This window comes from Piliocolobus tephrosceles, unplaced genomic scaffold, assembly GCF_002776525.5.
Source record: "Piliocolobus tephrosceles isolate RC106 unplaced genomic scaffold, ASM277652v3 unscaffolded_44665, whole genome shotgun sequence".
In the NCBI taxonomy this organism is placed as follows: Eukaryota; Metazoa; Chordata; class Mammalia; order Primates; family Cercopithecidae; genus Piliocolobus; species Piliocolobus tephrosceles.
Window position 1 is genome coordinate 2997 of NW_022329493.1, and position 10809 is coordinate 13805.

Sequence of the window (10809 nt, forward strand, 5' to 3'; positions counted from 1 at the left end):
TTTGGTCACTCGTCCTCCTCGGTTCTCTTGTCGAATCTCCTGTGTTTCTCTTGCTATTGAGGTACCTTCCTCTAAGCTATTTCCAACTTGGATCTTTAGGAGGCAAATATCCTTCAGGTTTTCTATGTTTTGAATAATTCTGATACACCATGGTGGGCAGGATTCGGAAGCTGCCCCTTCAAGTTTCCTGTACCTTTTTTAGAATGTTATGTTCTAGAAAACACTGATGATAGGACAACTAGCTGCTGTCTTAGCCTGTTTGTTTGAGCCTGGAGCATACCAGCAGCAGGAAAATCCAGTATTTTAAGCAAAGAAATGATTATGAAAGTGGGAATGGAAATGGGAAAGGAAAGGGGACCAGGAAGAAGGGGATGGAGAGAATAAGGGGTGAGGGGCCTAGAGAAACCAGCTACTCCTAGTCTAGGCACCAGTAGTCTAGGCTCTGCACAGTCAAAATTAAAGCTACTAATCAGGTGACCTTAAAATAGATTTTCCTGGGTTCTCTGAATGGGCCCAGTGCCATCACATGAGCTCTAAAAAGCAGAGAATTTTCCCAGGCTAGAGCCAAGAAAGATGCGTCCAATGTCAGAGAGAGTCTAAGCGTGAGAAGGATTCCATGCACTGTTGCTGGCTCTGAGCTGTGGGGACCATGAGCAAGACTGGAGAGGGGCCTCTAGGAGTTAGGGAAGGGCTGCAGCTGACAGTCAGCAGGGAAGCTGGGACCTCAGTCCCACAGGTCCAAGGACTGGATTCTGCAAGGAACCTGAATGCATTTGGAAGCAGATGCTCCCAATCAGAGCCCAGCGGGTGAACAGCTTGATTTTGACCTTGAGGACTAGGAGCAGAGAAACCAATCAAGCCATCTCAGGCTTGTGACCTAGAGGACTGTGAAATGATAAAGATGTATTGATTTAAGCAGGTAAGTATGTGGCAATTTGTTGTGACTGCAACAGAAAAGATATCTTCCTATTTAAATGAAAATTTGACTGGATATAAAATTCTAGGCTCAAGTTCTTTTCCTTCATATTTTAGAAACAATACTCCGTTGTTATCTTGCAACCAGGGTTGCTGTTGTGTAGTCTGTTGGTCAGGTGTTTCCTTCTTCCTTCCATTGTTTCTCTGGAGTAAGTTGGGAAAGGGAGCCAGAAGCCTGAGCTTCTTTCCTATCTTCATCCAGTGGATTTGTACCATTCCAGGCTGTTAGTCACAGTCTCAAGGAGGTAGAAAATTGGTTGACTTTAACCTAGCTTTTCACAGATGCACTTGTAGATTGGAAAAGCTTATTGTTTTTCTCTTATTCGACTAGTGCTAGTCTTCTCCTATCTTTTATAAATATTAAACTTATTGAGATGTAATTTACAGACAATACTCCTTTCTGAACTTAGGAGCTTAAAGTCTCTTATCTTTAGGAGTATACTGAAACATGTAGCCTTTTGGCCATATTATAAGGCATGTTCCCAGGCTATAAACGTTAAACAGATGAATGATACTACTTCAGTCATGTATCATCTTACCAACCTGTCAATTCTGTAGAAAATCACGTTTCTAGCATTACTTGCTTCAGGTTTTCAGAAGAGAAAAACAACGTGTTCACTGAACATTGGCTTTTAGACAAAATAAATGCTAGAACTATGTTAAATTCATTTACTTCCTATCATTTCTAAATAGATTTCATAAAATTGGCCCACAGTCTTAAATTTATTATAATTATGATGGATATATTAGTAAAATACTCCATCCCTTTCAGTTTATTAGAAGCACTAATGAATTCTAGGCTTAAACAATAAATAGCACATTGTAGCACAGTAGTACTGTTTAAAAACTGAACTCAGTTGAATTAATCAGACATGACAAGATATTTTTATGATTTTAACAGAAGCTTAATGAACAATGTTGAATAGATTTAAACACTTTTTAAATATATATCTAAATGGTGTGAATTATGGTAACACTGCCTTTGAGAAGAAACCATCAATTTTGGATTTAACATATAGGATGGCACCCTAGGAAAATGTTAAAAACTCAGGAGAATTTTACCTTTAAGAGTGGAATTGACTAATGAAAACATACATTACCAGAGACACCTCCTGGGATGCCTAGATATTTACCTATGATGCGAGCATTTTCCTGCCTAGAAACAGCAAAACTGACTGTTCAGCTCTAACTGGCAGGCCCCACAGGCCATAGCAACAACAGAGCAAGAAAACCAGGAAAATGTTTTACTCAATGATTTTTTTTCATTTTTAAAAAGCTATTGAAACATAGTAAGCATAGTTATTTTTAAATCCCTGCCTGATAATTCTAATTTATTTATTTATTATTAATTTTTTTTTTTTGAGACAGAATCTCACTCGGTGGCCAGGGCTGAAGTGCAGTGGCATGATCTTGGCTCACTGCAACCTCCACTTCCTGGGTTCCATTGATTCTCATGCCTCAGCCTCCTGAGTAACTGGGACTATAGGCGTGAACCACCATACCCAGTTAATTTTCGTATTTTTAGTGGAGAAGGGGTTTCACCATGTTGGTCAGGATGGTCTCGAACTCCCGACCTCAGGTGGTCCACCCGCCTGGGGCTCCCAAAGTGCTGGGATTACAGGGGTGAGCCACCGCACCCGTCAAGATAATTCTAAAATCTAAAGCTGCAAAGTCTAACCCAGCAGTTACTAGCTACATGAGGCTATTGAGAGCTTGCAATACAACTGGTTTAAGTTGAGAAGTACTGTCAGTATACGGTGCAGACCAAATTTCAAAGGTTTACTATTAAAATGTGAAATGTCTCATTATTCATTTTTCCACTGATGACATGTTGAAATAATAATTTTGGTTAAAAAATTTAGTTAAAGCATATTGAGTTAAAAATGTTGTAAAAATATATTTCACCTGTTTATTTTTATTTTTTCAATGTGCTCACTAGAATATTTAAAATTCCCTGTGTGGCTCACACTTGTGGCTTGCATTATATTTCTATCAGAGTAGTGATCTAGAGGTTCCATGTATTTTCTGTCTCTGTTGCACATTTCAGCTGGTTCTTGTTGTTGCTATCTTACCTCCCTATGTGATTGGTTATCTTTTTCTACATTGTGGATACAGTGTTTTAAAAATTGCTGTTGACAGAATATAAAGTGTAGGATGGGCTGGGCATAGTGGCAACTGGGGCGAGTCATTCTGCCAGGCTTGGGAACTGTGCTACTCAGGAAACTTTTCTCATCACCAACCCCAATCCTGTCCCAGATGGGAGAAGCAGTGAGTGCTGTGCCTATGCTCCCTGCTTTCCCAGTGCTCCCAGCATCACACCAGCTCCTCCCCCGTTGGTATGGGGTCCTGACTCTCCATGTTCACCATACTCCCAAAATTGGCTTCCCATCTTCACTGCCCACCAAGCATCATCCCAGCCCCTCCAGGGTCACTGCCTGACCAGGTGGGGTTTGGGTGAAGAGGCACAGATCAAGGCAAGACACCTGGTCCAGTTTGACTTTAGGTTCCTCTCTGAAACGCCACTGCATTCCACATCCTGTTCCTCCGGCAACCTCAGCTGGGAGGATGTGTAGGACTGTGTAGAATCTTGGCCGGTGATGACCAATTCCTGCAACCATGGCTTTTCAGCTACATTGATTTTTCCTAAAACGGACAAACAGACTGGCAACAAGTTATGGAAATATTGTTTTCCTTACTAACAATAGAGATGTGTACATGTTATCAATGATGGTTTTTAAAACAAATATAAGCCCATAGGCACTCTACTGAATGTAGATTCTATCTCAAAACAACACACTTTCAAGATCTTCCCATACCCGCACATATAGATTGTTTTCCTTTTTATCTCTGCAAGACATTACACAGAATGATGCATCACAACAAATGTAACCAGTGTCTGTGTATGAAGATCCAGATGGTCTCCAGTCATTTACTTTTACAGAAACGAAATGCTGCAGAAACTGTGTTTCCATGAATCTCAATTTAATTGTGTAGAAAAGATTTCCAGACACAGAATTGCTGTGCAGATTAATGCACCTTTAAAGCGTCTCATGTCATGGGATGGCAATGCTGGCGACACTCTTGTCTGTGATTGTGAAGACCCAGCTTGGGCAGAGGAGGGTGAAACAACCACTATAGAGGGGGTGGAAACTGAAGGACAGGTTTCATCAAGAGTAAAAAATATCCAAGTCTTAATTAAGAATATCTATACATATGCATTTGAAATGGCATAAAGACTCCCTGGAAAGATTCAAAGAATCCAATATTGTCTTATTCCGGGCTGTGGCTAAGGAGAGTGGACCCAACCAGGGGCGGGGGAGCCTTTCACACATGACTTTTCATGGTTTTGATCCTGAAACAGGTGAAAATATGTAGGTGAAGAAGTAAGAAAGAGTGGGGCCGGGAGCCCCAGGGAGGGTCACCGGATGGGCTCGCCTGATCTGTTGTGGGCCCCGAGGGTCCTGGGACGGGGAACACGAGCAGAGGCGTGCGGGGCTGCCTCAGTGAGGAGGCACTGGTTCTAGATATCTACCAAACGGTGTTGTCACAGCGGGGATATTATAGGCCATTGCTGATTTCAACCACAGATGACTTTGGGAGAAAGTTCCGCTCCTGGGAGTTTCAGTTTCCACCCCTCCGCGTCCTCTGGCTTCTGCGGGCTCCACCGCTTCGACCGAGCCCCGGACCCAGGTCTTGCCCTGTGGAGACCCCGGAGTGTGTGCCCCGCTGCCGGTCGATATCCCCGGGCTTCCGGGTCCACAGTGTCCGGAAAAAAACGGCCTTTCAAAGACCTGGGATGACTCGCTGGTCGCGGCAACGGACCCGCGGTTCCCGTGTCAGAAGAATCAAGGAAATGCGGGGCCTGGTGGGGTGAGGAGCACGAGGTTCCTGCTTCATCCTCGCCGGGACTTTGTCACTGGCTCAGTGTGTAGACCTCACCATCCCGCTCGAATCCGTGGGGCTCCGACAGTGTGGGCCCCGCGAGGACCCCCATCCTCCTTGCCCTGGGGCTGCTACAGGAGGAGGCCGCCAGGACGCACTAGGTCCTGAGTGTCCAAGGTCCGGAAGGGGCGTCAAGTTGTCACCTCCTGGATCCCGCGGCTCTCAGTCCAGGGCTCCTGGTTTATACGCTGGGCTGGGGGCCCGGAGCATGGATGTCGTGGCTCAGAGAAAACCTTGGGATGGTTGGAAATGAAGGATGGGAGGGAGAACCAGAGAAAGGGAGAGGAGGGAAGCAGATAGGGCCAGAGAATAAAGAGAAACCTCCGCCAGGAAAATGGGAAGAGGATGACACACGCATAGCCCCTCACTCCACCAACTCTCCCTCTCCTGCTCTCTGCCTTGTAAGGAACGCAGGCCCCACCCGCTCCAGCCTCACTGTTTTGGGATCACCCATTCCAGCGGGGTGAGGCGTCCCCTTGTGGGTGCGGTTGGCATTTCCCTGAGGGCTGTGGACACTGAGCACCTTTTCCTGGGTTCACTACTATTTGCATTCTTCTAATGCCAGTGGGCAAGGGGAGGTCCCCAAACACTGGTGGGACCGCGACCCCAGCCGGTGTGGGGCTCTTGGCAGCGCATGGGGGAAGTGAATTCGAAGACCAGTAGGAAAATAGAGAAAGGATGGAGATTTATTGTAAAAGGAAAAGTAAATACTCAAATAAAGGGAGTGCAGGGGAACTCAAGAGAGAGGCAGGGGCAAGGGGGCTTGGGGCTGCCACGTTTCTGGGTTTCTTCAACCAAGGGGTGGAATACTCATGAAAATTCCTGGAAGGACAGGTTTTCTCAGAACTCTGGTGCCTCGAATTTTTATACCAAATATCAGTATACTCAGAACTGCTAAGGAGCTTACTAGTATGTTAATCAGCATGTAATGAGGTCCTTCGTGAAATCTGGGTCAAATCCAGGGCCATGTTGGGTCCACTCATTCTTAGCTTGGTCCACACGCTGTTTTTCAGCAACTTATCAGCCCACAGCCGCTGCAGATATTTCAACAGATTTCTTTTGCTCGTCACCTGAAACTGCTGCCTAAAATTTTCTATTCTTTTGAGACCACCGTGTAGTTTACCTGTTTCACATTGGAGAAATGTCTATTCAAATTCCTTACATATATTTAAATTGGCTTACTTCACTTTATAATATTGAGTTGCAAGAGTTCTTGATATATTCAGAATAACAATCCCTTACCAGATACATGATTTTCAATTATTTTCTCTCATTCTGGAAGTTTTTTTTATTTTTATTTTTATTTTTTAACCTTCTAAATGGAGTCCTTTTTGAAGCACAAAAGTTTTACATTTGCATGAAATGAAATTAAACTACCTTTTATTGTGCTATTTGTGCTACTGGCTTCAGGCAAGGAGGGGTGGGCAGGAAGCCCCCTAGAGTCCCTGTCTCCCTCCACAGCAACTCAACCAGAAAACCCATTCACCATTCATACAGGCATATTATCGCACACACGCACACACACAGAGACATGCAGGCACAGTCTGTCACACACACTCACACCACGCAGGCACACACACTCACACAAACACACACACACACACATACACAAATGCATGCAGAAATACAGACACAGCCATGCACATACATGGACACACAAAAACACACAGAAACACACGGGAGAAACGCGCGTGTCATCTTGAGAACTGTCATGTCCGGCCCATCCTGCCCACCCACCTTTCACCTTGGGGGCTGTCTCCCAGTTCATGAAGGAGTTCTGAAGCCCTCAAGCAGGCAGTCACTGTGTGATCTGAAACACTCAGACAGCTCTTCACTCTGACCTATCTTCCTGGTCCCCCTGGGAGGAAGCAGCGTCCTGTTGGTTTTCACTGTAGCAGAAGAGAATCCGCCGCTGGGGCAGAACTGCTGGGCCACCAGAGAGCACCCCTCTGCTCTTTGCCCTCAAGGCATCTTGATCTGCAGGGCAGAAGGAACTGCCCCAATCCTCAAAAATGAACTTTTTATGGATTCCTCTTCCACCGTAATGTTGACGTCTCTTTTGTCTTCTCTGTAGCCCTTGGCTGTGGATCCCGAGATGTGTGCCAAGGAGCTCAGGGCACAAACTCGTTGTGTGCAAACCCTCTGGGCTTATTGAAATATTTGAAAGATGAGCAGTGCCATCTACTGGAAAACACTAGAAAGTACCAGTCCAAGGTATTTTCTAGTTTCAACATCAGACTATGCACCATTACAAGTTACAGGTGTGCGCCATCATGCCTGGTTAATTTTTGTATTTTTAGTAGAGTCGGAGTTTCACCATGTTGGTCAGGCTGGTCTCAAACTCCTGACCTCGTGATCTGCCCACTGCAGCTTCCCAAAGAGCATTTTTTCATGTTTGCTGGCCACTTGCAAGTCTTCTTTTGAAAAGTGTCTGTTCACATTCTTTGCTTATTTTTTACTTGGGATTTTGTTCTTGCTAGTTAAGTTCCGTGTAGATTCTGGATATTAGAGCTTTGCCAGACACACAGATTGCAGATATTTCTCCCATCCTATAGGCTGTTTACTGTGTTGCTATTTTTTTTTTTTTTTTTTTTTTTTGTGGTGAAGCTCTTCAGTTTAATGAGGTCCATTTGTGAATTTTGTTGTTGTTGCAAATGCTTTTGGTGTTCATCATGATATCTTTGTCAGGTACTATGTCCAAAGTGGCACTTCCTAGCTTATCTTCCAGGATTTTTATAGTTTTAGGACTTACATTTAAATCTTTAATTAATGTCGAGTTATTTTGCATATATGGTGAAAGGTAGAGGTTCAGTTTCATTCTTCTGCACATGGCTAGCCAGTTATCCCAGCACCATTTGTTGAATTAGGACTCTTTCCTCATTGCTTGGTTTTGCTGATTTTGTTGAAGGTTAGAAGGTGTGAAGGTTTCTTTCTGAGCGCTATTCTGTTCCACTGATCTAAGTGTCTATTTTGGAACCAGTACCATTCTGTTTTGATCACCACAGCCTTATATTATAGTTTGAAGTCAGGCAGTGTGATGCCTCTGGCTTTGTTCTTTTTGCTTATCATTATTTTGGCTATTTGGGCTCTTTCTTAATTCCAAATAACTTTTAGACTAGATTTTTCTAATTCTGTGAAAAATGACATTGGTATTGATAGAGATAGTGTTGCATCTATAAATTGCTTTTGGAAGTATGGTCATTTTAACTATGTTGATTCTCCAATCCATGAGCATGAAATATTTTTCCATGTATTTGTGTTGTCTCTGATTTTTTTCAGCCATGTTTTGTAGATTATCTTTTTCCACACAGAACCTAGTAGAATCACTCATTTATTACTCCACATCATGGAGGAAAAATGAAGTAACATTAATCCTCTACTGAGTAATACAACAAAATTCCAAACTCAGTAGGTTTTTGGGAAATATAACTTTTTATTTCAATACCAATACAGAGCAATAAATTACTAAAGGAAACTATCATTAATATAAAATTTTTTGTTATTAAATAATTAAACATTTTTCTTTCAAAACATGGGAGGAATCCCTGGAGGTCCGAAGTCTAACATGATTGTTTTACTGACAATATCATTTGCAAGAAAGAGATCATCATTCAAAGAAGTACTTGATTTTCCAAACAAAAGCAGAAGAAAAAAAAATGTTGACATATCTTGTTTAGTCAGCCAGAACTTTAAGTGCAAAAATTCCATCAGGTAGCACCAAGAGAAAATTGCATAATATGTTAGGAATAACCACTGGTAAAATTGTCGGCAAAAGGAATCAAGGCAGTGAATGAGCTATTGGGTCCATGGTGTCATCATGATCTGCTGGAGGCCTCTGGACATACACAGTAGGTGGTGGGCAAGTCACCAGCCAGAAGGGCGAGTTTGATTGAGACCCTGCTCACAGGGGCTTTTTGGTGTCATCTTTAACCTTCAGAAGGGACACAAATGTTGGTTTAACAGGCAGAGAACCCGGATCACTTTTCCAGGATAATCTTTCCCTAGTCACTCCATGGGTCAGAGCCCCCTGCACTAAGGGACCTATTTTTCCCTTGAGCCCCAACCCTGGTGACTGCAGCTTGGACCAACCTCTTTCCTCCTTTGTCACATCACAGAGTCAACCCAGGCCCTGCACCTGAACAGGGCATGGAGTGGAGGAGCCCACAGGTCTGAGGCTGGTAGTGATGGGTCCACGCCTTCACTCAAGGCCCTCTCTATGATTTGATGAGAGGGCCTAAAACGTGGCAACGAGTGGGGCAGACATCCAAAGAGAGGGCTCTGTATTCCTGTGCCGTTGGCCTTGTGTGGACCGGCAGGCAAACATCATTCTTTCCCCTTCTTCTTGAGTCTCTCCTCACACTGGGAGCAGCACCCATAGCTCTAGAAGATGTCTGTCCCTGTTCCACCTTATCCATTCCTGGTCCAGCCCAGTGGTGCCCATGGAACCCCAGCAGCACCTCAGATGCTCCTTCCTCTGAGTCCCCTCTGCTCCTGACAGGGCCATCAGCTGGCTCAGGATCTGGGTTGTGCAGGAGGGTGATGGCAGGGGAGCTGCCTCAGGGCCCAGACGCAAACCCCACAGGTTCATGTGACTGACTTTTAAAAAATCCTTCTCTTGAGCATCCTCTACTCTTCACCTTCCACCTTAATTCCTGGAACCCAAGCCACTTTCTGTAGGAAGGCAGTCCTGCACTCCCACCTTTTCCATTAGGTGTACCAAGGCTCTCCCAGGCCCCTCCTCCTGGGATTACACCCAGGTCTCTCTCTTAGCCTCAGAGATGGAATCCCCCTTCCCTTGTCACACCTCATGTAAAACTACCATGAAGCACCTAACTCAATTAAGAGGACTGCCCATGTCTGAATTCCTGCTGCCTGCAGGCCACACACCCTTCCTGAATAGGAACCTGCTCTGAATCACGCCCGAACTTGTTAAACCTCAAGCTGAACAGACCCTGAGCCTTGTTATGGGCCCCTCCATTTCCCTCTGGACTCTGAAGGTGAGAATCCATCAGTACTTTGGGCTGAGCTGCCCAGGTCATTGCCAACAGGCAACACAAGGTCTCATTCACCCGTCTCATGTCAGGATGAGAAGGTCTCAGCCACAGGGAGGGGTGGGACTCTGGGAATTCTCTTTCCCCGTCCTGCCTCCTCACCCACCTGCTCCTTGTTCAACTTCCAATTCTGCCCACAGTACCTGTCACTCTAAAGGACTCTCCTCAGATGCCAGGGAGGATGAAGCAGGGGAGGATGATGATGAGGCAGCAAAGGATGAGGGTGGTGGCCGTGGCCCTGAGCTGGGTTGTGCCTGAGGACATGGTGAGTGGTGCTGAAATGGAAACACAAAAGTGACAACCCTTGTCCAGGCCCCAAATCTGAGGCGACACCTCCTCAGTTCCTGCCACCCTAGGTCATCCCAGAAGGCAAAAGTTTTTTCCCCTCCCCCCTGGTGTGGGGCAGCTGGTGTGACTGGTCCTGGGTTAGGAAGGGAGAGGGAGTGTCCCTTGTCCTCAGGGAGCTCACACAGCTGCTGAGGGAAGCAAGGTGACAGCACACTCACCCTCCTGCTGTGGTGGAAGAGGAGGTGATGCTCCAGAGTTGGGGAGGGGAGGGTCTCTGGGCTGGCGTTGGAGGTGGTTTTGATGGATTTCCAGCAGACGAGGGAAATTGAAAGGAAAAGTGATTATAAAAAGAGGAAACACTAAGGAGAAAGGTCTGAAAACACAGTGATACCTGCAGTTTCAAGGCTGGTGAGAAATCCACAGTGCACGGAGCAGAAGCAAATGCAATGAGGAATAGGAGTCAGGAGGGAGAAGGGAGAGGAGGATGGGAGAGCACAGGCATGCCAGCACCCCCAGGAGGAGCGCCCCATGAGGGGGTCATTTTAACATAAAC

At 45.2% G+C, this 10809-nt stretch overlaps 1 long non-coding RNA gene across 1 annotated transcript; it reads right to left on the reverse strand.

The window, feature by feature from the left end:
- Positions 1–8330: 8330 nt before the first annotated feature.
- LOC113224412 lies at positions 8331–10245 on the reverse strand. Its single transcript, XR_003309171.1, has 2 exons — positions 10112–10245; positions 8331–8848 (listed from the first exon to the last, which is right to left on the reverse strand). It is a non-coding gene; the product is annotated as an uncharacterized LOC113224412 (long non-coding RNA).
- Between the last annotated feature and the right edge of the window lie 564 nt (positions 10246–10809).